At 28.7% G+C, this 25,350-nt stretch overlaps 1 long non-coding RNA gene across 2 annotated transcripts; it reads right to left on the reverse strand.

Annotated features, from left to right (window-relative positions):
- Window positions 1-18,297: 18,297 nt before the first annotated feature.
- Window positions 18,298-22,884, reverse strand: LOC125870271 (uncharacterized). 2 transcript variants are annotated; one of them, XR_007446881.1, is made up of 3 exons: window positions 22,205-22,884; window positions 21,986-22,050; window positions 18,298-18,632 (listed from the first exon to the last, which is right to left on the reverse strand). It is a non-coding gene; the product is annotated as an uncharacterized LOC125870271 (long non-coding RNA). The 2 variants fall into 2 exon arrangements; XR_007446880.1 differs by having other exon boundaries at window positions 21,986-22,126.
- Between the last annotated feature and the right edge of the window lie 2,466 nt (window positions 22,885-25,350).

Below are 25,350 nucleotides of genomic sequence, written 5' to 3' on the forward strand. Positions count from 1 at the left end.
GGTTTCATGTAATTATATTTTGAGTAATTTAATACTGCAAAGATTCCTTTATATTGTCCGTATGTCTTTGTAGACAATAAAATTCGCGTCGAGAAAACAATAATCAAGAACGAAAAATTATACAACAATCGTTTTATTATTTCAATATGCGAGAGTTACAATCTCTATGATTCCTCTGAATTCGCTTTTTCAAATATAAATTCAAGGGCTCTTGAGCTTGTTCTTGAATTTTGTTCTTGTTCTTGGACTTTAATCTTGGATTCAAGGGCCTTTGGAGCTTGTTCTTGAATCTTTGATGAACTTGGACTTTAACTTTATCTTGATCTTGAACTTAATATTTCTTGAACTTGAACTTTATCTTGATCTTGACTTCTAGTTGAATCCAAGGGCTTCGAGCTTGATCTTGAATCGGGCGGTCTTGATCTTGATCGTCCTTGAACTTGAATTTTATCTTGATCTTGACTTCTAGTTGAATCCAAGGGCTTCGAGCTTGATCTTGAATCCGGCGGTCTTGATCTTGATCGTTCTTGAACTTGAACTTTATCTTTATCTTGACTTCTAGTTGAATCCAAGGGCTTCGAGCATGATCTTGAATCCGGCGGTCTTGATCTTGATCGTTCTTGAACTTGAAGTTTATCTTTATCTTGACTTCTTCAAACCTTCAATTCTTAAACTTGAACACTTGAATTCTTGAACTCTCAAGTTCTTGAATTCTTGAACTCTTGAGTTCTTGAATTCTTAAAATTATAGCTTGTAGAGAAATTTGTGGCTTTTGATCCACGAGCTTTCTCTAGCTTTATGTTTAGAATTCTTCGTTCTCTTTTCTGAATTATGAGGACCCCTATTTATAGTTTTAAAATAGAGGAGTTGTGATTGGAATAGGATTTCCTTCGGCCAATCATATTTAAGTGACATAACATATGGGCTTTATGCAGCGGGATTTAATTAAATCCATATTTATTATATTTAAATTATTAACTCAATTATATTAATCTATAATAATTATTTGGACTAATATATTCATGAATTTAATATAATCCGAATCATTTTATAAATTTATATTTAATAAATTTTAAATGACTACAGTCTTAATTATAATCCTTTTGAAAATATTTAGCTTGGTGCATTTTAAAAATAGGAATTAAGTTAAAATTACCTTGTACCACTTATTTGATATTCCTTTTGAAGAAAAAAAAGAAGCAAAACTTATAGCAACTATCCAAACAAGACAATTATTTTCCTCGAACTTTTTCTAAAAAGTTCCCGACATGATTAAATGATATGTCCAAAGAGTTTGTTGTAAAACATAACTTATATGAATTAGGAATTGCATTGGACCATATATATATACTTGTGGGACTCAAAAGGTAGTATTTGGTATGATTTTATTTGGAATTGGATCAAATTAGATATATACATTTAAACTTTTTAGGAGTTAAGAGTGAGGTATTTGTGGGGTCAATTGAGTTTATTAAAATGTGCAATTATAATATTTTTGTTATTCTTTGATTCATTTAAGGTGTCTGGTGAATATATTGGAGTGACATTTTTTTTCTATTGTCTAATACTTTTATTTTGTGATATTGTGATTCCTCAAATTGGCATGACTTTTTTTTTGCTATATCTTTAGTTAAATATTATATTTTCATAATTTCTGGTAACTTGTCATTGGTGTTGTAATTTATATTGTTGTTTTATCAATTTGTAACTTTTTTTTTTGAAGTTTTTAGAAATTATATTTTATTTTACTACTATTTAGAAGTGTGAAGAAGCCGTGGTTGAGTCAAAGAAGAAGAGCTAACAATTTAAATTTAAAGAAAAAAAATAAATCTTTTTTCTTTTTAGCTAAATGATGTTTTTCACGCACCTCTCATGCGTGTAGTACTAGTACTAGTACATACATATTTTCATGTCAATAAAAAAAGTTTAATAAGTACAAATTTCTTACAATTTAGGTGGTCAATAGATATAAGTTTGAATTGAGATGTCTAAACAAAATATGCTGACAACTTAGAGGATCCGCCGATGACAGCAGATCTTTAAAAATATTACTAGTAGTGGGTGTAGGCATTATCAATTCTTGATGTTGTCATGATCACCTGGCTTCACCGAACTTTACCGTATCATTTTCTTTGATTTGTTATATATTTGAAAATTACGTAAAAAAACATTAAAAATCACAATAATTAATTTCAATTACCAAAAAGAATATATATATATATATATATATATATATATATATATATATATATATATATATATATCTATTATAAATCACAATAATTAGCAACTTAAATATGTAAAATCTTATAAAAAAATTTGGTTGACTCTAATTATATTCGTATCACATATATTGGGACAAAGGGTATAATATATATCGAAAATAATTATAAAAACTTGGTTTAATTCTCAAAATTTTATATATGTCACATATATTGGGACAAAAGGATTAGTAACACATACAATCTGGAAATTGCGTAAAAAACACTAAAAATCATAATAATTAACAGCTTAAAATACTTTTAAAAAATAAAAAGTATTAGGAATTACAATAATTAACAACTTAAAATATCTTTAAAAATCATACAAAAACTTGATTGACACTCCAAATTTTATTTGTGTTGTATAAATTGGGACAGAATAAATAAATATATATTGGGCACTTGCACATAAATTGGGATAGGAAAAATAACATATATTATTTGAAAATTACGTAAAAATCTACTATAAATAAAAAAGGTAGTATTTGGTATGGTTTTATTTGGAATTGGATCAAATTAGAATATCATTTACACTTTTAGGAGTTAAGAGTGAGGTATTTTTGGTAAATTTTTAACAAATCCTGCTTAATAGATTTAACTATTATGAAGAAAAAAGATTTAATTTGATATCAATTTAAATGTGCGATTTTAATATTTTTGTTATTCTTTGATTCATTTAAGGTGTTTGGTGAATATATTGAAGTGACATTTTATTATTTATCTTCTAGGGTCTAATACATATTTTGATATTGTGATTCCTCAAATTGACATTACTTTTCGGATATCTTTAGTCAAATATTTTATTTTCATAATTTTTGGTAACTTGTAGTTGGTGTTGAAGTTTCTATCGTTGTTTTTATTTATTTGTAACTTTTCTGAAGTTTTTTAAATAATAATATCACTAATTACTACTAATATAGAAAGCATGTGTTCATCAATATGACTCCTTCCTACACAAAGGCAATTTGGTCTTTTAATTTCTACTTTTTATTTGTCTTATTTTTTAGTCAATTATATATTTAAAAATTAGGTAAATAATATTATAAATCACAATAATTAATAATTTAAAAATATTTATAAAAACATAAAAGATTTGATTGACTCACGAAATTCTATTGGTACCACATAAAATTGGACAAAGAAAATAACATATATTATTTTAAAATGACATAAAAGTATGATAAATTATAATAATTAACAACTTAAAAAAATAAAAAATGGTTGACTCTTGAAATTCCATCAATGAAACATTAATTGGGGCATACGATGTAACATATATTATTTGAAAATTACATAACAAGTTCTATAAATTACAAAATTGGTTAGTTTCTTAAATTCTATCCGTGTCAGATACATTAGGACAAAGGGAGTAATATATATTATTTAAAAATTACGCAAAAGTACTACAAATTGCAATAATCAACAATTTAAAATATTTAAAAACCATATAAATATTTGAATGAATTTCTAAATTTCAATTATATGACACAAATTGAAACATATATATATATATATATATATATATATTGAGCCCGTATTGACACGAACTCGATGTCTAATTTTACAAGTAATATAGTTGTGGTTGATGAATTTGGCATAATGTGAAGTTATATATATATTACTACTTATTAGAAGTGAGAGTTGAGGTGTACCAACATTACATTATTAAATTGTACAAAAGGGATCATAAATTGTACTATATATGTTTGGCCTACTTTATTTTGACTTATTAGAAGTGAGAGTTGAGGTGTACCAACATTGCACTATTAAATTGTACAAAAGGGATCATGAATTGTACTATATATGTTTGGCCTACTTTATTGTTGAATCAACATGTGGATTGCATGTGTTTCAATATTTTAGATACAAATAATTCCCTACAATTTTCAATGTCTACACTATTCCAATACTCTTTTTTTTTTATTTTACTCCTATTTAGAAATGGGAGTTTGGGAGGACCAATATTGCACTAAAGAGTTGGACTAAAAGCTATAGAAATTGTACATTGAGGCCCACCAAAAAGATGAACTATTCTTTTTTTCTACTTTCCATTCTCCCCTTTTACTCTCTTTAGTTTATCTTTCATCTTAAATTTTTCATACATCCTTAAAATATTTTGAATTATTAATTATTATGAATTATAATGTTTTGATTTTTGCGTAGTTTACAAATATATAAATTTCATTTTAAAAAAATTGAAGATATCATACGCAAATTTATGGTCAAACTTAAACTATTTGATTCTTGAGAAATAAAAAGTGTCACATAAAATGGGACAGACGAAGGATAACTCTCAATTAAATTTATTTCACTTTTTAGTTTCCATTTTTAACAAAAAATTTTAAGTTGGATTTGTAGGAATTCTATAGTAGACCCATTTAAATTTGACTTTTTTGTTTTAAATTAGAGAACTTGGCCGCACTTCGCACGATCATTAAAATTAAATATTTTTGATTAATTTTATATTTACGCTGTTGTTTAATCGTAATATTATTATTTGTTTTAATAATATGAAGATTGTCAAAAAAATAAAGCTTCACAAATTTTACATCTATTAAATGAGGAAGAATATATTTTTTTATCAAATAAGTTAAAATATATTTGCTAATAACAAATTCTTCCATTGCATGAAGTTGATCCTTTAATATATAATATATATTCCGGTGTACCATTCTCCTTAAATGTCTAAGAAATATCTCATAATGTCAAATAACACTGTAATACTCCCTCTGTCCTTAATTACTTGTCCACTTTTAAATTGACACATGTATTAAGAAATCAATTAATGACATAGTGAGTTTATCATTTTACCCCTATTAATTATGAAGTAGATGAAAAGTTCTGCAATTTTCAAAGTAATTAGTCATTTAATTGAGGGTATAATAGGTAAAAAAAAAATGTCAAAATGGACAAGTAATTAGAGACAACTATAAAAGGAAAAGTGAACAAATAATTAGGGACAGAGGGAGTACTAAACAAATGCATCAGCAAATGATATTTATATTAAAAATATATTGAATGATGACGTAATGATACCTTAATAGAATTTCCTATCCATTTAAAAAAAACAAAAAACTTCACCCTTTCAATTTCGTTATATCTTCTTATTTAGTAGAAGAATCATCATTTATTATATTCTACTCCACCTTAATTGTATCATCAGAGTTTTAAGAATAAACATTAAATTTTAAATCGAAATAAAAAATCATTGAAAAACGATAGAAAAAATAATAATAGTATATGAAAATTAAAATAAGGTGCAAGAAAAGCCTTTTCACGATAATTTTTTAAAATATATTGATAACAATTAAAATGAAGCTATTATTTTATCTTTAAAATTAAGTTTGATTGAATTGAATTAGTACAATGAGAAAAAATATTAAACTAATAACTTTTTAATGTTATTAAATGCATTTTCTTTTTAATTGAGTAGTAGATTAAAAGTTCCGAATTAGGATATTAAAATAATATCTTACTCTCTCCTTAATTATTATGGTATTGCAAACATTTATTTTCCTTAAATGGTGATTCATTTTTCATTTACAGTTATATCCAATTAATTTCTAATGTATTGAATGTGGTTATGGGATATTGAAATAATATCTTTATCTTTCCTTAATCATAATAAAATTATAATTTAACAATTATTTTCTGAAATGATAATTTTGTTTTAATTCCTAGAACATATTGTTTACTATATTGAATGTAATTATAATAAAACATATTGTATTTAGTATGACAAAAGAACTCAAAAATTTGAAAAATTAGATAAATAGTAATCTTAGCTTCTAAGAAATGTCACATCATCATTTACATATCCAACTTATATATATAAAACAGTTAAAAAAGAAAAAATAAGTGATTTAAGAAAATTATATAAATAACATTAGTGATCAGATGAAGATTAAGAAAAAAGGTCAAATAAATTAGTAGTATTGATGATGATAAAAGTTAAATAAATCATTTCTTCTATTATTTAAATTTTTAACAAAAATTTTCCAATCTTTTAAAATTAAAAATAAAAAAAAAAAATCGAGCCAATAATTATTTTAAAGAAAAATATAACCAAAATTGTCAGAAAAAATTGATAAAAATAAATAAGTATCTATTACTAAGAATGGTGTCACTACATATTCTATTTTAACTTTATTGTTACATATGGATAGAAACTTTTAGAAGAAGAAATGATTCAAAAATTTAAAAATAATGATTCCTTAAATGGTCATTCCTTTCCATTTACAGCTTTTCAATTAATTTTTAATGTATTATATATGGTTATGGATATTGGAATAATAATTTTAGCTTTCCTTAATCATAATAAATTATATTTTTACCTTTGTTTTGGTGAAATGATAATTTCCTTTTCATTCGTACAACATATTCATTAATATATTAAATGTAATTATAATAAAACATGTTGTATTTAGTATGACAAAAGAATTCAAAATTTTAAAAAATTAAATAAATAATAATCCTAACTTCTAAGAAATGTCACAAATATATATATATCTAAGAAAATGATAAAAATTACATTAATGATGAAATGAAGATTAACAAAAGAAGTAAAACAAATTAATAATAATATTGATGATGATAGGAATTAAATAAATCATTTTTTATTTTTTGTAATTTTTCAATATAAATTTTTCAGTCTTTTAAAATTAGAAAATGCTAAAAAAAAAAAACTAAAACTAAAAATCGAGGCAACAATTATTTTAAGAAAAAAATAACAAAAAATGTCAGAAACATTGATAAGAATAAATAAGTATCTATTGCTAAGAAGGTGTCACCCCACATTTTCTATTTTAGCTTTATTATTACATATAGATAGAAACTTTAAGATGAAGAATGACCCAAAAAGTTTTAAAATAACAAATCAATTATGTAAAAATACATGTGTAATTCTTATAAAGTTATAATAACTGATTTCTTCAAATGAATAATTAAATGAAAAGAAAAAAAAGTAATTAAGAAAATAATATAAATAACACTAATTATGAGATTAAAAGCATTGATGAGGAAAGGAACTAAATATGATCATCTTTTTAAATTCTTTTTTAAGAAAATATATATAAATTTTAATTAAAGATAAATAAGAAAAAAAAACTTTAAAGATACAAAAAATCAAGACAAAATAAAAGAAGAAAGAAATTAGAAGAATAATGAGGTTGAAAGAAATAATATCTAATTTTCTCTCTTTTCAAATCACAAAATAAATTTTTGCTTGTTCTCCTCCTAATTTGATACGAATTCCATAAATAGAATGATTTTTTCTCCAAATAATTTTTCTTACCCTTTGAAACACTAATCAGCCTTCTTATAAAATTGTCAACTACAATGAATTTTCTCTCCTTGTAGGAGGAATAAACATTTTTTCAAAAAGTCTTTTATTTTGAAAAGAACTTTTTGTTACATTTTACATCAATGTCTTCACAAGAATCATGAGATATTCTCTCTTTCTCTTTTGTTAAAAAAGTCACATGACCTAGAAATTTGATGGACATCTTAGCGACAGAAGTTGATACCATATATTGATCATCATCATCGTCAGAAGAAGAAGAGCCAAAGTGAAGAAATTTGTTCTTATTTGTTGCAAATGGTCAACTATTTTTTTTTATTTTATAGGCTAAATAATTATAAACAGTTATGAAAAATGAATAGTTTTTATCTTTTCATCTTCCATTTTCATTTACTTAAATCTATATTAGTGTATTGGATGTTATAAAGGGTATAATTAATCGGGTATGATATAAATACTTTTTTTTAAAAATACAAATAAGAAATACAAAACAAAGATAAAATGTCAAAAAAAGGAGAAAAAAGATGAATAGAAATACTGGTCATAGAGAGATGCCGCATCAGATTGTTTATATTCAGCTTTATATATACATATATAGGTTCATGCCCTTAGATGTTATTTTATTAATTTAGCTGGCATCGACATTTTTGTAAATCTGATATCTACTTTGGAACATTTCATAATGTAGCATAGGCTGACAATTGAGATCATAAATTTAAAAATAATAAAATTTAATTTAATATAATACTAATATCAATATCATAAAGATATATATATATATATATATATATATATATATATCATTTAAAAAATATATAAAAAGTATTATAAATTGTAATAATTAACCGCTTTATTTTTTTAAAATCATATAACTAATTTGATTTACACTCCAAAATTCATAGGTGTCACATAATTTAGACATTAATTCTTCATTACTCAATATATGTAATTATATCAATGACATATAAATTGAAATAAAAAAATTACATATTTTATTTGAAAATCACATAATAGAACTATAAGGTATAATAATTAACAACTTAACATATTTTAAAATTTTAGTTGACTCTCCAAATTCCATATGTCTCATGTAATTGAGACAGAGAAAAACATATATTGGTTTAAAATTAATAAAAATATTATAAATTATAATAATTAACAACTTAAAATTTATAAAAAAAATCCTTTAAAAAAATTTAGTTGGCTCTCCAAATTCAATCGCTATTACAATAATTAAAACATAGAAATTAACATAGATTGGACTCCTGCTAACATTTATGTTTCCCTTTTTAAAATTTTTTGTTTTATACTTTATATAAATAAATTTTTTATGTAAAAAGTATTATAAATTATAATAATTAATAGCTTAAAATATTTGAAAACATATAAAAAGTTTTTGTTAACTTTCAAAATTTCATCTATACCACATAAATTGGGAGAAATATAGATATATAGATATTTTAAGTTGCTAATTATTGTGCGTTATAGTACGTTTTATGTCATAGATATTACTCGCTTTGTCCTGATTTATGTGATACAAATGAAATTTCAAAAGTCAATGAATTTTTTATAAGTTTTTTTTAAAAGTAACTTGTTATTTATTGTGATTTATAATATATTTATGTAAAACATACTCTAAATAAAAATAATTAGCAACTTAAAATATATAAAAACATACTAAAAAATTGATTAACTTCAAAGTTCATATGTACCACATAAATTAAAACAGAAACAGTAACATATATTGGGCCCCATGCTGGCACGGGGTCCCATATCTAGTATATATATATGTGGGAGATTGCCGACAGTCCCTACACATGATTTGTGGTGAAAGAAAGAGATAAGTTAAATGTGTTATGATTCTGTCGAAGCTACCAAGAAAATTAACATGTACCCACTTCGTTTGGTACAAAGATGTATAAGGTAGGAATTACTAATGTAGAGATTAGTAATACAAAATTTAGTACTGCAATAATTAATTTTTATGAAGTGTTCGATTTATTGTTTCTCATTTAATCTTATGTTTGATTTAAAATTCTAGAAAAAGTTTCTTTCCTATTATACTCTTGAGTTATTATGATATTTTATATTTCATTTAATTTGTCAAGTTAAATACTAAAATATATTTTAAAAAATATTATTAATTTTGAGGTGTGATATGCCATCATAGAGATCCTTGATAGCACGGTATATTTCTAATTTTTTGTTGGTCAAATATACCTTAAACTTAACATAGATTTAAGGCTACTTAAATTTTTCAAATACACAAAGTTTATTTTTTTAAAAAATAGTTCAAGCGGTCAATCGACGAACTACATTTTAAAAAAATCGAAAAAATCAACCCAATATAACAAATCAAACATGGAGTAAAAAATATTAATTTGTGAAATCATCAAATGACATGAAATGAATTTGGAGAATTTAAAAGAATATTTATAAATATAAATAAAAAAGAGCATTAAATTAAAAAAAAAAATTAGGAAAAAAGATTTGGAGATAGTTTAGTTATTTAGGGGTCTTATCTAAGAATTGTTAAACCTTGAATTAGTTATCCATCCTTTTTCTAGAGGTAAAATAAAACCTTGTATGAGGTATTGAGGTATAACGAATCCATGGATTAGGTTAAATAAAGTAGCCAAACAATATTTGTGTTGGACTAAATTTTAATCCATGGACTATTTTAATTAATACCTCTTACCAAATGGGTCCTAAATACTATATTTTTACATCAAATTAAATAATTTGAATTCTGTAACTAACATTTAAGTGAAAATACATACACCTCATTATGGTTAAATAATACTCCCTCCATTCCTTTTTATATAATAGTTGGAACATAATACTTGTCATTTTATAAAGTCAATATATAAATTATCATATTCTTTCCATTATGATTGAGTAGTTTATTAAACTTGAAAATATATACTTTGATCAACCTAGGAAATCTATAAGTAATTAATATTCATTGGAGTATTTCATACATTAACTTCTTTTTTCATTCACTATTCTAAAAAATCTGATTTTGAAAAATAAATACCAACAAATAAATTAAAATATTTTTACACAAAATATATAGGAAAATTGAGGAGGAAAAAAATTAATTTTTAAAATTTATGGATCAATTGGTGAAAAAAATTGGCTCCAAAAAAAAACTCAAAAATTTAAATAGTCATCCAAATGCAATTTATTTTTTGAAATCTAACATATTCAACATTATTATAAAGTTGACTTAAGAAAACATTAAATAAGGGTAGAAGGGTAAAGTTACTTAATTTCTTAATGCAAGTGCAAATTAAAAAGGTAACATATAAAAAAGAACGGAGGGAGTAAATCTATTTATCCTCATTACTCATTACTCATTAACATTAATGCATGTATTCGTTATTATGCTTGCATTAACAATACATGTATTAGTTTTGCTTGCATTAGTTATACGGAAAAAGGGCAAAAAATACCCCTGAACTATTTGAAAAGGTTTAAAAAATACCCCTCAATCCACCTTTTTGGCTTACTTTTACCCTTAAAACTTAACCTTTTCTTAAAAAAAATATTTTTATTATTATATATTACATGACATCTTCCTATTGGATAAAAAAATCCCAATCCATCAAAAAAAATTACAACCACCCCGCTCTATATCCCCGCCCCATGAATCTGGTCCCTATCTCTCTATAATTTATCTGCAAACAAAGAATTCAAAAAAAGTTGTAGCAGATGTTTGACGACCAACTGATCATTAACATTTTGACATTTTATGGAGCACATATACTTACTATAATTTTTATTAATGAGCTAACGGACAATATTACAAACCCCAAAACTGTAACACCCCATAAAAATTTTGAGCTAAGACTCGAACCGTTCTCGTAGTGAGTGAGATTTTTTCAAGGAATTTAAAATTTCTTGAGTGTTAAGGTCACTAGATGTAGCACCTTAAGTTCCAAGAAGAACCAAAGAGATAAGCATTCAAGTCATTCTTAAGTTTTCTTAAGTTTTTGGTCAACTTCAAACGACCATAACTCCTAGTACAAGATGAGTTAGGTGATCTACAAGATAGAAAATTAAAACCCTTCGAGTCCTCTTTCCAACTCCACCAAGTTTGTTAAATTCTAAGCTCTGAGAAAAAAGTTATGACTGATTTACTAACGACGTTCAAACCTGGTAGCAGCTCCGCGATGGCTCAGCGTTACGGAGCCAAAACGGACCTCACTGCCTGGTGAAAATTATTCCGACTTCCAGCTCATTTTAATTATTTCTTTAAGGGTATTTTAGTCCTAAAAACCCTTAGGAGGTCATCTAAATTGCCCTAAACGTGTAGAAAACCAGTTTTTCATAAATCAAACCCTCTTATCCACTCCAAAAATTCTACGCTCAAGGGATTCAAGAAACGCTAAAGCTAGGGTTCATCTTTCAAGATTTTTCTTCAAGAAGATGGTTCTTTCAGGGATGTAAGCTTCCATAGTGTTGGATTTGTTCACCCACACGCCAATCATGTTAATTTCAGCGTTAAGTTAGGGGCATCACCGACTCGGTACTTTCATCGCCTTCTGCATCTTTTTCACTTTTTGACTTTAATTCAACCTACACTCACAACACCCATTATTGAAATCAATAAAATAAACTTGGGTTGCCTCCCAACAAGTACCTTATTTAATGTTGTGGCATGACACACTTCTTACTCATCAATAATCATTTTTGAGATTTGGGATGGTGTCACTAGAATAGTTTCCTTTTGCCTTGGATTTAGATAGGTGGAGATCTAACACATTTAAGTTTACTGTTGCTTGATTTACACTGAATGGGAAGTAACCGTTTGAGTCAAAGTGGAGAAGTTATTTTTCAAATCCTTCAACACTTTGTCGAACCATTCGAACTTGTTGAGGATCCTTGATAGCATTTACTTGATTCACTTTCCCTCCGATCCAGCTGGTTCCTTTGGTTTTGGGCGATCATAAGGTGGTAGATACCTATCTTTTTCAGCTTCCCTATCTCTCCAATTGCCACCTCGATCTCTCAAATCTCTTAAGCCGTTATCTTGATCCTTGTTCCAGCCTTGGTTCCCACCCGGTCTCAGGTAGTTAGGATGAGAATCCCCCAATTGATTTCCCATGTAATTCACTTCTTCATTGTACAATGCCTCAAACTTGGCATCTTCCGGCACTGCCTATTGCTTGTTCCAACTGCATTTACTGTTTTCAATCCATCTCTTATGGCATGTTTGGACAACAAGTCAAGTTGGGTCATCGTCTTAGCCATGTTTTCATCGTGCTCATGGTCATTTTTCATTTGTTCCTTGCTCATGCCCCATTGTTGAGAAGATACTTATTCTCTCTAGTATGCCATGTTCGGTTCGATTTTGTCATATCATGTAGCAATAATATTGTCATATCGAATGGTTGTCACATCAGCCCATCTTAAATAAGTTGATCAGCCTAGCCTTTGTTGACTGAATCAAGGCTACAATAAAAGTGTTGCAACAATAAATTTTCTGGAACATCATGTTTTGTACATTATAGAAGCAATTTGTGGAATCATAACCATGTCTCCTGAAGAGGTTCACCCTCCACTCTTTTAAATTTATGGATGATGTCCCTAAGCTTGACTATTTTAAAGGGAGGAAAGAATCTCTCTAAGAATGCCTCGATTAACTTCTCCCAAGAGGTGATAAAATCATTCAACATGTCATTTACGTCACCCATTTGATCCTCGTGCATGTAGTGACTAGAGTCGTCACTACCATTATCACTCATATTAGGACCTAAAAATAAACAACACAACAACACCAAAAAACAATCTACTACAATTCAACAAGTCTACAAACTAACTTTACTAATTGAATTCCTAGCCACCATTTTTCAGAAACGGCGCCATTTTTTATGACACTCAAATTACCCTCAAAACAAATTTGAAGAGTAAGTGATCGTCGTCAATAAAAATACTCAATTAAGAGTCGGTTCGAATCTTACAAGAAATGGTATAATGATACGAATTCAACTAGGAAATTAAGAATGCTAACCTATTTATTGTAGCATATTAAGACAAATGGGTGAATTATTCCACTAAATTTACTAAAATATTTTGAAGTATCAAGTGTCACAATTAAACTAAAATTAAGAAATTCAAGCAATTAAAGAGCAATCTAGGGGTGCGCAGATTGAAATCGATGTTACATAGGGGTAATTGTGTTGCTCAATAATGCTAAACAATCATGGATATGATGGATCATCTTCAATGACACTAATCTTCTTTCGATCACATAGAATCTCCTTTCAGTCTCATCTACGTGAATAACAAATCAACACCTTATCTTACATAATATCTCTTTCAACCAGATTTGGGGAAAATAGATCTGAACTATAATCTCTCTTTCAAGCAAACTATAGAAATCAAACCTAAATTGCATGCATTAAACTAATTACTCACTCCAATCAATCTCTTTTGAGCATCAATTGAAGATCGAAAATAGGATTAAGTTTGCAACCTTAATCCATGAGTTAACCTCATGTTAATTAGCCTAAATAAATGAATGAACAACAATAAAACAGAGCAAAACACAATACCCACTACATTAATCAACACCCAACCCTAAAATTGTAGCTCTAGAATTGGGGTTTTGCCACTCATCACAAAAAGTAAAGAAATTATACCTATCATGATAACATTCATGAATGTGATGAAATTAAGCAGTTATAATCAACACTCACTTTGATTTCAACCTTCAATTGTCAATTTCAAGAGTGAAATTTAAGAACCCCAAAAGAAAAAATGTTTTTCACAAAGTAAGAAGTGTCATACAAACTCTTAATGACACTATTCTCTCCAAAAAGTTCTCACCAAAAAAATCTCTCTCACAAAAAAAACTCTCTTTTTCTCTCTCCTTTGGGCTATTTATAGTTTTTCAAAATTTGGCCCAATATTCACTGTATGACCAACTCGGCAACATTAGTTGGGCTCACCATCGGCGAGTCACTGTTTGTTCCTTAGCTCCTATTTCTTTTGATTCAGGCTTCATGTGTTTGAACCTCAGTTGGTGAACTTGTTCGATATTGCCTTTCACATTCGACAGATCACCGATTATCACTTTTTTCGCCTTTTAAGCCTTCATTTTTCATCCAAGTCTCGTCACTTTCAACGATGGTCATTTTGTTCTCCTTTAAACTTCGGCGAGTTACCATTTCACTTTTAGTTTGCCGACCTGCCTCAAATATCTTCAATTGTGAGAACTGTCACTTTGGGAAAGGTCAGGGCCTTTGGGTGATTCACCTTTTTGGTTAGGAGACTCCTAGTGTGGATTTTATACTTCTTTTCAATGCTTTTGGTCTTTCTTTCATGTATTCATCATTGGCTTGTCCTTTAGCCTTCATAGCTACAAATCATGAAAATATCATAGAATAGGATATAATCAAGCATTGAGGACACTAATTATTGAACTAAGAATGCAAATCTACCACCTATCATAGGCCATTAAATTATCAAGGTGCGATACAAAACAAGAAAATAGACTAAAACACAATAAATTTACCTTTCAAATCATATAGTATCTATTAAGTAAGTCTCATCCTAGATTTCACAACATCAACTCACTCCTGTAACTCTCCAATCCCATAAGTACGTTCAACCAATAACATGTTTTTTTTTTATCACAAGTAATCACCCAAATCAAATCTCAAATATTAAGTCATAGCTTACCTAAAAGGCCAAGAAAATGCGCTATGAACCCTCATCCAATCACTTTTCCTTCTCAAACCATTTTGGAAAACTACCAATCTATCAACATTATGTTATTCTTGAGAATACAAATTCATCAATACTCATATTGCAATATAAAAGTTCAGATAAAATATTGGGTAAAAAATCATGAGTCTCAATTTCAAAACTAGAATTTTCTTTTAAAATCATACTACCAATAAGATAAGGTAAAGAACTCAAAGACGAAACTCCATCATAAAGAGGATCAGACCTCAAATCACCAAAATACAATTTCACAACTCTAGGGAAAAATTTCTCAAATTTCGTTACCGACATGCGATTAAATGACGAAATTATCAACAAATCATTCAAGAAATACTAAATACAGGGTTAGAATATCACCCCATAAAGAAATCTCGAAGTAACATAAAAAATCTCCCAAAATTGGCTCTCTAATTCCGTAAATGAAAAAATAAAAAGTCGAGATCAACATTGAATTAACTATAATCAAGTCCCAAGTGTCCTTCAGGAACATGACAACCTATCAAAAATGCTAGAAAGCAGACCTAAACCAGACCATCACAATCGCAACCCAATATCACGAATGCTAAGAACAATTGCGACTTGACCTTAGAATGGGACCACCACACCGCGAATGCAAATACCAAGGCGTTCCTTCATTCATGAATATGCAACATACCTTACAATAACATAGAAAGATGTCTGGCACCAGATATCAATAACATAAAAAACAACTAAATTTTTGAAACGAATGCTCAAAACTCATTTGGAACCTTCCAAACATAAATCATTAGTGCAAATTGATCACAAAATACATTTTGGACCAACTAGAATCATCATGATTACGACGTCGTCTTGATCAAATGTTGAGCATGGTCAACTTTAAACTTAAGAGACTATAGAATTTTGCTTAAAGGTCTAAAACATCTACAAATACCTCGAAAACTATGTCAAACCTCCAACTAGGTTATAAATCACTCCACAAATCTAATAGAATTATCCAAACTCAAATTCATCCTTGTTAACCCCAAAAGTTTGCTTTGGTCAAAATCCCAAACTTCAAAGTCCTAAAATTGAAAGTTTTTCTTCAGAAACACTTTTGATCACTAGAAAATCACATAATGAATTCTCGAGGAGGGTCAAAATAGAAAAATACAAGCAGAAAACTAAAAATGGTCATGAGGGTCGTTACATTCATATTCAAGACACAAATCAAATCTTTGATTAGAAGAGTAACTTGAGGCCTCATTTGTTTTCATTAAGATTAAGACGTCTGAATCTGTTAAGATGTTCATTAATATTAAGATGTCAGAATCTAAATGTACATTTGAATATTAAGATGTAGGTTCTAGGTCTGAGCACTGAATCATTAAGATTGTTGGTTTTCAATATTTGAATGAGCATAATTTTTTAAAAATTTGAAATTTAACACTGTATCAATAAAAGTTATAATCCAAACCAATGTGATTGTCAAGAACCTTTCAACTCCTTTTAAACATATTTCTAAATATATATATTTTTTCCAATTGAAAACTTTGCTAGCAAATAAAAAATAAAAAAATAGCCTCATTGGATATCACATAAGAGTTTCAAGTCTGTACAGTAATATTAAAAAAAGTCTTTATGAAGAAGAAATAAAGCTAGAAAACTGGAAGTAGCAGGGCCAAATTGTGATTATAGACTATTCAACTGCAGTAGAAAAGACCTATGATTCAATAGAACTCTTGGCAAGTGAACAGTTGAAGCAGAATAAAATATCAAACACCAATCTAGGCCGCAAAGACACTTAATCCAATCTCTCCTTGGCAATTCTAAATCTAACCTTGAAATTGCATGTCAATTAAAAATTCTAAAAGTAAGAGCAAGGACGACCTCCTCTTAATGTTCCAATAATCTTGTCATGAGAGCATGAAATTGTCTTAAATCTTTAACTAAGAACCATGGAAAAATGAAATACATAACTTAAATGACGAAAAAGTTAATTCAAAACATTCTACGAACACTCACTATTGGACTTACTTGCATAAATAATAAGTAAAGATTAAATTTGATGAATTAGAAGTAGAATCTTCAACTTAATATACATAAAAATGAAAGGCAAGACCTTAACATCCAAGCAGTCCTGCCAAAAAGTCTTAATTCCTCCAAAATATTTATGTGTCTCAACAAAAAAAGTGATTGTTTGATCGGTTAGATATACTCAATAATTTGAAAAATGAATGTTCATGCTATCTCATATTTAGTTAAATTTTTAATTGAATAACTAGAAATTTTAAAAATATTTATATCAAATGATATTAATCTATTATCTTTAATCCACAAATTATTAATTTCAGGATAAATATCAAGATAACCAAGACATATTTCTCTAAAGTTCTCCAAAAATACTTTCAAAATTCTAATGTTAAAATTTAAAATATAAATTTATCCTATCTTAACGAAAATTGAATACTGTTGAAATATATCCCTCTAGTTCATCAGTATCCATTGACAGAGCATTTGAGAAGAAAAAGGCTAAGAAAGTTCAAGAACACAAATTGGGTATGTCGAAGAGAATGTTGTCGAAAAGAACAGGAAAGACCAACATGGTTCATGGGCCACACAAGTCAATCAAATAAGTTTGGGTTTAACAAAAATATAGCTAGAAAAGAATACAATCCTGGCCCAACTAAACTTCCTTTCTGGAATTTTCTTTAGCATGGTAAGAGAATAAATATGTAGGTTTTGTTATTATGATAGCCAATAGGAGTAGAGATAATTGTATAAATTTCAGCAGTATTTATTTATTGCACTTGTATATATATATATATATATATATATATATATATATATATATATTGGAGCATACATGATGAATAAACAGACAAGAAGATTTCCCAAATCAATCTCAATTTTTACGTGGTATCAAAGCAGAAGTCAATTTCTTGTACAAATTATATTCAATCACAACTATGGGAGATAATTCTAATGTTGGTGCTACTCTTACAAACAGTAACACAAATACTACATCTAATATTGATCCAAATCATCCATATCACCTTTATCCTTCTGATAATCTTGGTATGACATTGGTGAATAACCTTTTTGATGAAAAAGGTTTTCAGGGTTTGAAGAGGTCAACGCTCATTGCCCTTTCGGCAAAGAATAAGTTGGGTTTCATCAACGGATTCACCCCAATTCCTCCAACAAACTCTTTAGATATACCACTTTGTCATAGATCCAATGATATGGTGACTTCATGGCTCTTGAATTCTCTATCAAGAGATATTGCGGAAAGTGTAATTTACTCAAGGACTGCAAAGGAAATGTGGACCAGCTTGGAGCACAAGTTTGGTCAAACCAATGGTGCTAAGTTGTTTCATCTGCAAAAGGAACTAGACAGATTAAATCAAGGAACAAACATTATTGCAGGATACTTCACTAATCTAAAGAGGTTATGGGATGAGCTCGATTCTCTAAACTCTAACATACAATGTTCTTGTGCAGGCACATGTGAAGAAAAAATCAAGTTGCTCAAATCTATGGAAGATGAGAGACTCATGTAATTCCTCATGGGTTTAAATGACACCTATGCACATGCTAGGAGAAATATTCTAATGATTAATCCTTTACCTAACATCAACCATGCTTACTCTTTGATTTTATAGGATGAAAATCAAAGGGAAACTTATTTAAGTCCTCTTGTTTCTTCCGATTCATCTTCTTTCATGGTAGGAAATACCAACCAGTTCAAAGGAGGAAAACATATTTCAGGTTTCCAGGTCCTTCACAAAGGCCTAATCCTAATCCCATTTTCCAAGGAACTTTAATCAACCACAAAGGTTCCAACATCATCAACAACAAAAGTTTCCAAAATATACTCAAAAATTCAAAGGGAAGAAAGCTAGATATGATCCAAATGCAACTTGCACTTATTTGGAAAAGAAGGACATCTCGAAGTAAACTGTTACAGGTTGATAGGTTTCCAGAGGATTTTCACTTCATTAACAAGAATTATCAAGGTCAAGTGAAAGGAAATGCAGTTATGGGCACAGAAGACAATGAAGGAATGACTGTTAGCCAATTAGAATTTTTCAATGCAAATCAACATTACATCAAGGATCAATACAACCAATTTGTTCAGATGTTTACGCAAATGAAGATGGAGGAGGGAATCCACTTAAACAATGGTTCTGAAATAAACAGTAATGTAGTGGCTACTACAATTTTTAAATATCTCATTTCTCAGTCATGCATTCTAGCACCTGGATCATAGATTCAGCTGCCTCAGAGCATATTTATTTTAATTCAAATTCTTTCACTACTATGTCTCTTCTTAAGTTCCCTTTGACTATAAATTTTCCTAATTGTCAAACAATTCAAGTCACTCATACTGAAACTGTGTTTCTTTTCTCCGATGTGGTTTTACTAAATGTGTTATATGTTCCAAGTTTTAAGTATAACCTTATGCCAGTTCATAGGTTTTGCTTCCAGTTTCAAGATAGACTATTTTTTCATACCAAATGAATGTATGGTGCAAGGATATTCAATGAGGAGGGTTCAAGTTTTTGGTGAAGCTAAGGGGTCCAACCCCAGAAGTCTAGCACATGTTTCAATCAAGCTTCAATTCTATCACCTGGAGTTTCTAGTGTTTCTAGTCCTGTTTCTTTTCTTATTACAGTTCCAGCTGATTCTGTTTTTCATTCAATATGTACTAATGTTGCTTCAAATGTTAAATTATGGCACATTAGATTGGGACATTTACCTTTTTCTTCAATGAAAAATGTCAGTTTCTTTTCTTTTCCTCATTCTTATGATCATGTTTGTGATATTTGTACCAAGGCTAGACAATCCAGATCACCTTTTTGTGTTAGTCATATTTCCACCAATTTTGCTTTTGCTCTTATTCATGTTGACACTTAGGGTCCTTATAGAACATCTACTTATAATCATTATAAGTATTTTTTAACTATAGTTGATGATTTCAACAAAACTACTTGGACCTATTTATTGGCAACTAAAAGCAATGCTTTCACAACTTTGCAATCTTTTTTTTTCAAATGGTGGAAAGACAATATAATTCTAAGGTAAAGGCCATTCGATCAGACAATGCCTCAGAATTAGGGAAAGGTGAAGCTAGTTCCCATTTCCTCACTTCTCGTGGGATCATTCTTTAGACTTCACGTGTATATACTCCACAATATAAATGGAGTAGTGGAGAGGAAACATAGACACTTACTTGAAATAGCAAGAGCATTAATGTTTCAATCTCAAGTGCCTATTGTCTATTGGGGTGAGTGTGTATTGACAACTACTTACGTGATTAACAGACTTCCATCCAAGGTTTTAAAAGGGAAGACACCTTATGAAGCTCTCCTTGGAAAATCACCTTCTTATAACCATTTTAAATATTTTGGATGTCTATGTTATGCTAGTACTCTTGCCAATGGAAGGGATAAGTTTCAACCTAGAGCTAGAAAGTGTGCTTTCTTAGGTTATCCAAATGATCAAAAGGGTTATAAATTGTTGGATTCGGATAATAAGAAGGTTTTTATTTCCAGGGATGTTTAGTTTTCTGAACATATTTTCCCTGTCACCAGTATTTCTCCTACTTCTTCTTCACCTATATTTGCAGACTCTATTTTATTTTCCTCTGATCAGCATATCTCTTAGGCTAATGACATTTCCATTACTCACTCACCTCCACCTTCACCTTCTATTCCAGACCCAATGCTTTCTTCTTCACCTATTTCATCTTTGCCTGATCATTTTTCCCCTCACAGTGAACCCTCTGTCAACATTGAACCTAGAAGATCTGAGAGACAAAATAAAGGGGTTATACCTTCTTATCTCCAAGATTTTTTTTTGCAACTCTATATTTATCAGTCATGTGACCGATTCATGTTTTGCTAGCTCTTGTGCACCAACTGTTCTCTCATATAACGCCTTGTCCCCTGCAAATCAAGTCATACTTCAGTCTGTTTCTAACATCTCTGAGCCTTCGAATTATGAAGAGGCTTGCACTCATGCATGTTGGAGAAAAGCAATGGAAGATGAAGTTACAACTTTACAGACTGATCATACTTGGGATATTGTTGTTCTTCCACTAGATAGAAGGGCTTTACCTTGTAAATGGGTTTACAAAGTCAAACAACATGCTGATGGTAACCTTGAAAGATTAAAAACAAGGTTAGTTATCCCGGTTGATATACAGAAGGAAGGGATAGATTGTCATGAAACTTTTTCCCAATGGTAAAAGTGACCACTATTAGGTGTTTATTGGCTGTTGAAGCTATAAAGGGATGGTATATTTCACAATTTGATGTAAACAATTGCAAGGAAATTTAGAAGAAGAAGTTTACATGAAATTCCCTATTGGTCTGGTGCCACCTGATCCTAATTTGGTTTGAAAATTGAACAAGTTTTTATATGGTCTGAAACAAGATTCTAGACAGTGATATGCCCGGCTTGCCGGAGCACTCAGTTTCAAAGGCTTCATTGCATCACTCAATGATTATTCTTTGTTTTTCAAGAAATCAGGGAATACCATAGCTATTGTTGCTGTTTATGTGGATGGCATATTGACCACAGAGGATGCTTCTACAGAAATAGCATATCTAAAGGATTTTCTTCATTTTGGATTCAAGATAAGAAATCTGAGATCTTTACATTATTTTCTTTCTATGGAGGTTTTAAGGGAAGACCAGGGACTAATTATCCGTCAAAGAAGGTATACCTCTGATTTTCTCATTGAAATTGATGTGTCTCATATGTCTTCTATCTCTTCACCTTTGGATCCATCTATCAAATTGGTAGCAGAATCCGATGAGTACATGGAAGATCCTATTCTATACAAGCATCTTGTCGGCAAACTTAACTATTTGACACACACAAGACCAGACATTCATGCATCGTTAATTCTTAGCCAATTGGAGCTTTAAGAGTAGTTCGTTACCTTAAACAGTTTCCTGCTCGGGGATTATTTCTATCTTATTCTCCATTTTTCTCCATCAGTGCATTTTGCGATGTTGACTGGGCTTCATGTCGAGATTCGCGCGGATCCATCAGTGGATTCTTTATTAGTTTTGGTGGCCCACCTATTTCTTGGAAATCAAAGAAACAAATCTCCATCTCCTTGTCATCTGCTGAAGCCGAATATAGATCCATGAGGCGTCTCGTAGCTGAGTTGATTTGGCTGACTCGTTTCCTTACTGATTTATCAGTTCCATCACTTCTTCATGTTCCGATCCACTCAGACAGCCAAGCTGTAATTCACATTGCATGCAATTCGGTTTTCCATGAACGGACAAAACATGTTGAGCTTGATTGCTATTTCGTCCGTCAAGAATACCTGGTTGGGTTCATTTCTCTATCCTTTCTCCCTTCTAAAGATCTAATCGTTGATATCTTTACCAAATCTCTCCCTGGACCACAATATCTCAAGTTACTTTCCAAGCTGGGTCTCACTTCGATCCCCTCCAGCTTGAGGGGGATGTTGAAATATAGTCCTTTAGTTCATCAGTTCCGTTGACAGAGCATTTGAGAAGAAGAAGGCTAAGAAAGTTCAAGAACACAAATTGGATATGTCGAAGAGAATGTTGTCGAAAAGAACAGGAAAGACCAACATGGTTCATGGGCCACACAAGTCAGTCAAATAAGTTTGGATTTAACAGAAATACAGCTAGAAAAGAATATAATCCTGGCCCAACTAAACTTCCTTTCTTGGAATCTTCTTTTGCATGATAAAAGAATAATTCTGTAGGTTTTGTTGTTATGATAGACAATAGGAGTAGAGATAATTGTATAAATTTCAGCAGTTTCTTACACTTGATATATGTTGAAGCATACATGATGAATAAACAGACAAGAAAATTTTCCAAACCAGTCTCATTTTTTACAAATACATATTTATATTATGTCTCGTATATTTCTTTTTTAGTTCAAAGGACCAAAATTTTAACCACATCATTAATATCAATGCATTACTTGTTCATTAATCAAATGATTTCTTTAAGATTTTGAGTTAAATATTTTTCCTTACGACATATATTTTTATATTTAATACTAATTTAATTTTTTTTCCATTATTGAAAATAATTTATAAAACACAAACATCTATAAATTATTTTATAACAAAATCTTCAAAAGTCTTTTTGCTTAAACTCTCGTCCCAAGTCAAACTATATACTAGAATAAATTAGGAGTAATAATCTTTTACAAATAATTTAAAAATATAAAAGAATAATTTAATCTCTTCTCTAGAAGCTGATGTCCCTTCTGTCGGTGAAGAAGATTAGAGGCTTCCAGATACACACCTAGTACTGTACTTGTTTATTTATTTATTTATTTTTGTCTGTTCTGCTGTTTTTTAAAAGTTAAATGCAAAAGGTTTCCAAAATATTTCCCAAATATTCATGGTGACATAATACTTCACTCTCTTACAGAAATTGTTACTCATTTAATATTTTAAAATAATTTTTATTTTATTTATTATTTTATTATGTCAAAACTAAAATTAATTTTTTCTATTCCAATTTCAATATTAATTATTTATTCCTCCAAATTAATTTTCTAAATTTAAGATTATAGATCAATTATCATAAATATTATCATGTACAAAGTAAGTGAAGTAGTAAATAGTAGTAGGTGGATCGTGCAAAGGACAATTGGATATTTTTTACCATTGATTAATTGCATTGTGACAATAATAAATTAATAAAAATAATGTTGTACACCATTAGCAGATGAATTATACTTCTTTCGTCTCAAATTAGATGAATATTTTATTAAAAATATTTATCTTCTATTACTTGATCATTTATCAAATTAAGATAGAGTTAATTTTTTTTTTTCATTTTATCCCATTAATTAATATGACCTTCAGAAGTTTAAACAAAATTTGAAGATTTAAGAATTTATTTTTTCAAGAGGCTAATTAATATAAACAAATGACAAAATAGTTAAGTTGATCAATTTATAAATAATTTCTTAATTATCACGTAAAATAAAAAAAATATTCATCTAACATGGGATGGAGTGAGTAAATAATACTCTCTTCGTCTTAAAATATGTGTCCTCTAATACTATATTGGAATGTCCAACAGCACTTGTTCATTTTATGAAATTAATAAATAATTTTATATTTAATTTCTAATTTATCAATGCATTGTATTTATTATATTCAAAAGGTAATATAGTAACATTAATCTTTTATGTATAATTTTTTAAAAGGAAAATTCCTTTTGGTCAGAATGGTATTTTACTTATGTTATTTTTATCTTTTTCCATATTTTTACCATTTAACTTTAACATTTTAATTAAAAATAGGAAAAAAATCAGTATATTTTAAAATTAAAAAAATATTATAATTTTTTAAAAATTTCTAGCTAAATTCTGACCAAATTTTCTGACTAATTAGTATTATCCTTTTTAAAAAATCTGTAAATTCAATAATGAAGAAATATTATTAGACGGAAGGAATATGATTGACTGAATGGCCGACAATGATTAACAATGATATTTAAAATTCCATAGACATTTGTGCTCTTGTTATGATAGCACTCATTATTAAATTTAAAAAGTACATTAGTATACCGCAAATCAAGGGTGTATAAAAAATTATGAAGATTTATTAGTTTAATTAATGGAACCAAAAAGAGCAAACATTTGTTTATGTAGGAATTACATCACCTCTACTTGAATTCTGTGTCTATAATTCTCAAATCTCAATATTCAACTTCTCCTTGGAGACTGCAGAAGAATAGGCAAGTTATAAACTTGCATATTACTATTATTTTTACTTACCAATATATTATTTTAGAATATTTAATAATACTTATTAAATTTATAAAGTTAATGAATAATTTATTTTTAATTTATTTTATTTTTGCTATTAAATATTAATATTTAACTTTTCATATTTAGATGACTTATATTTTATAAAAAAAAAGGTGCATTGATAAAATTACATCAATCATTTATTGCTTCTTAATCAACGTGTCAAATCAATAATGATAGAACAAAATGGTAATACTCCCTCCGTCCCTATTTACTTGTCCATATTTCCTTTTTTAGTTGTCCCTATTTAGTTGTCCATTTTAA

Source organism: Solanum stenotomum, chromosome 7 (assembly GCF_019186545.1).
Source record: "Solanum stenotomum isolate F172 chromosome 7, ASM1918654v1, whole genome shotgun sequence".
NCBI lineage: Eukaryota > Viridiplantae > Streptophyta > Magnoliopsida > Solanales > Solanaceae > Solanum > Solanum stenotomum.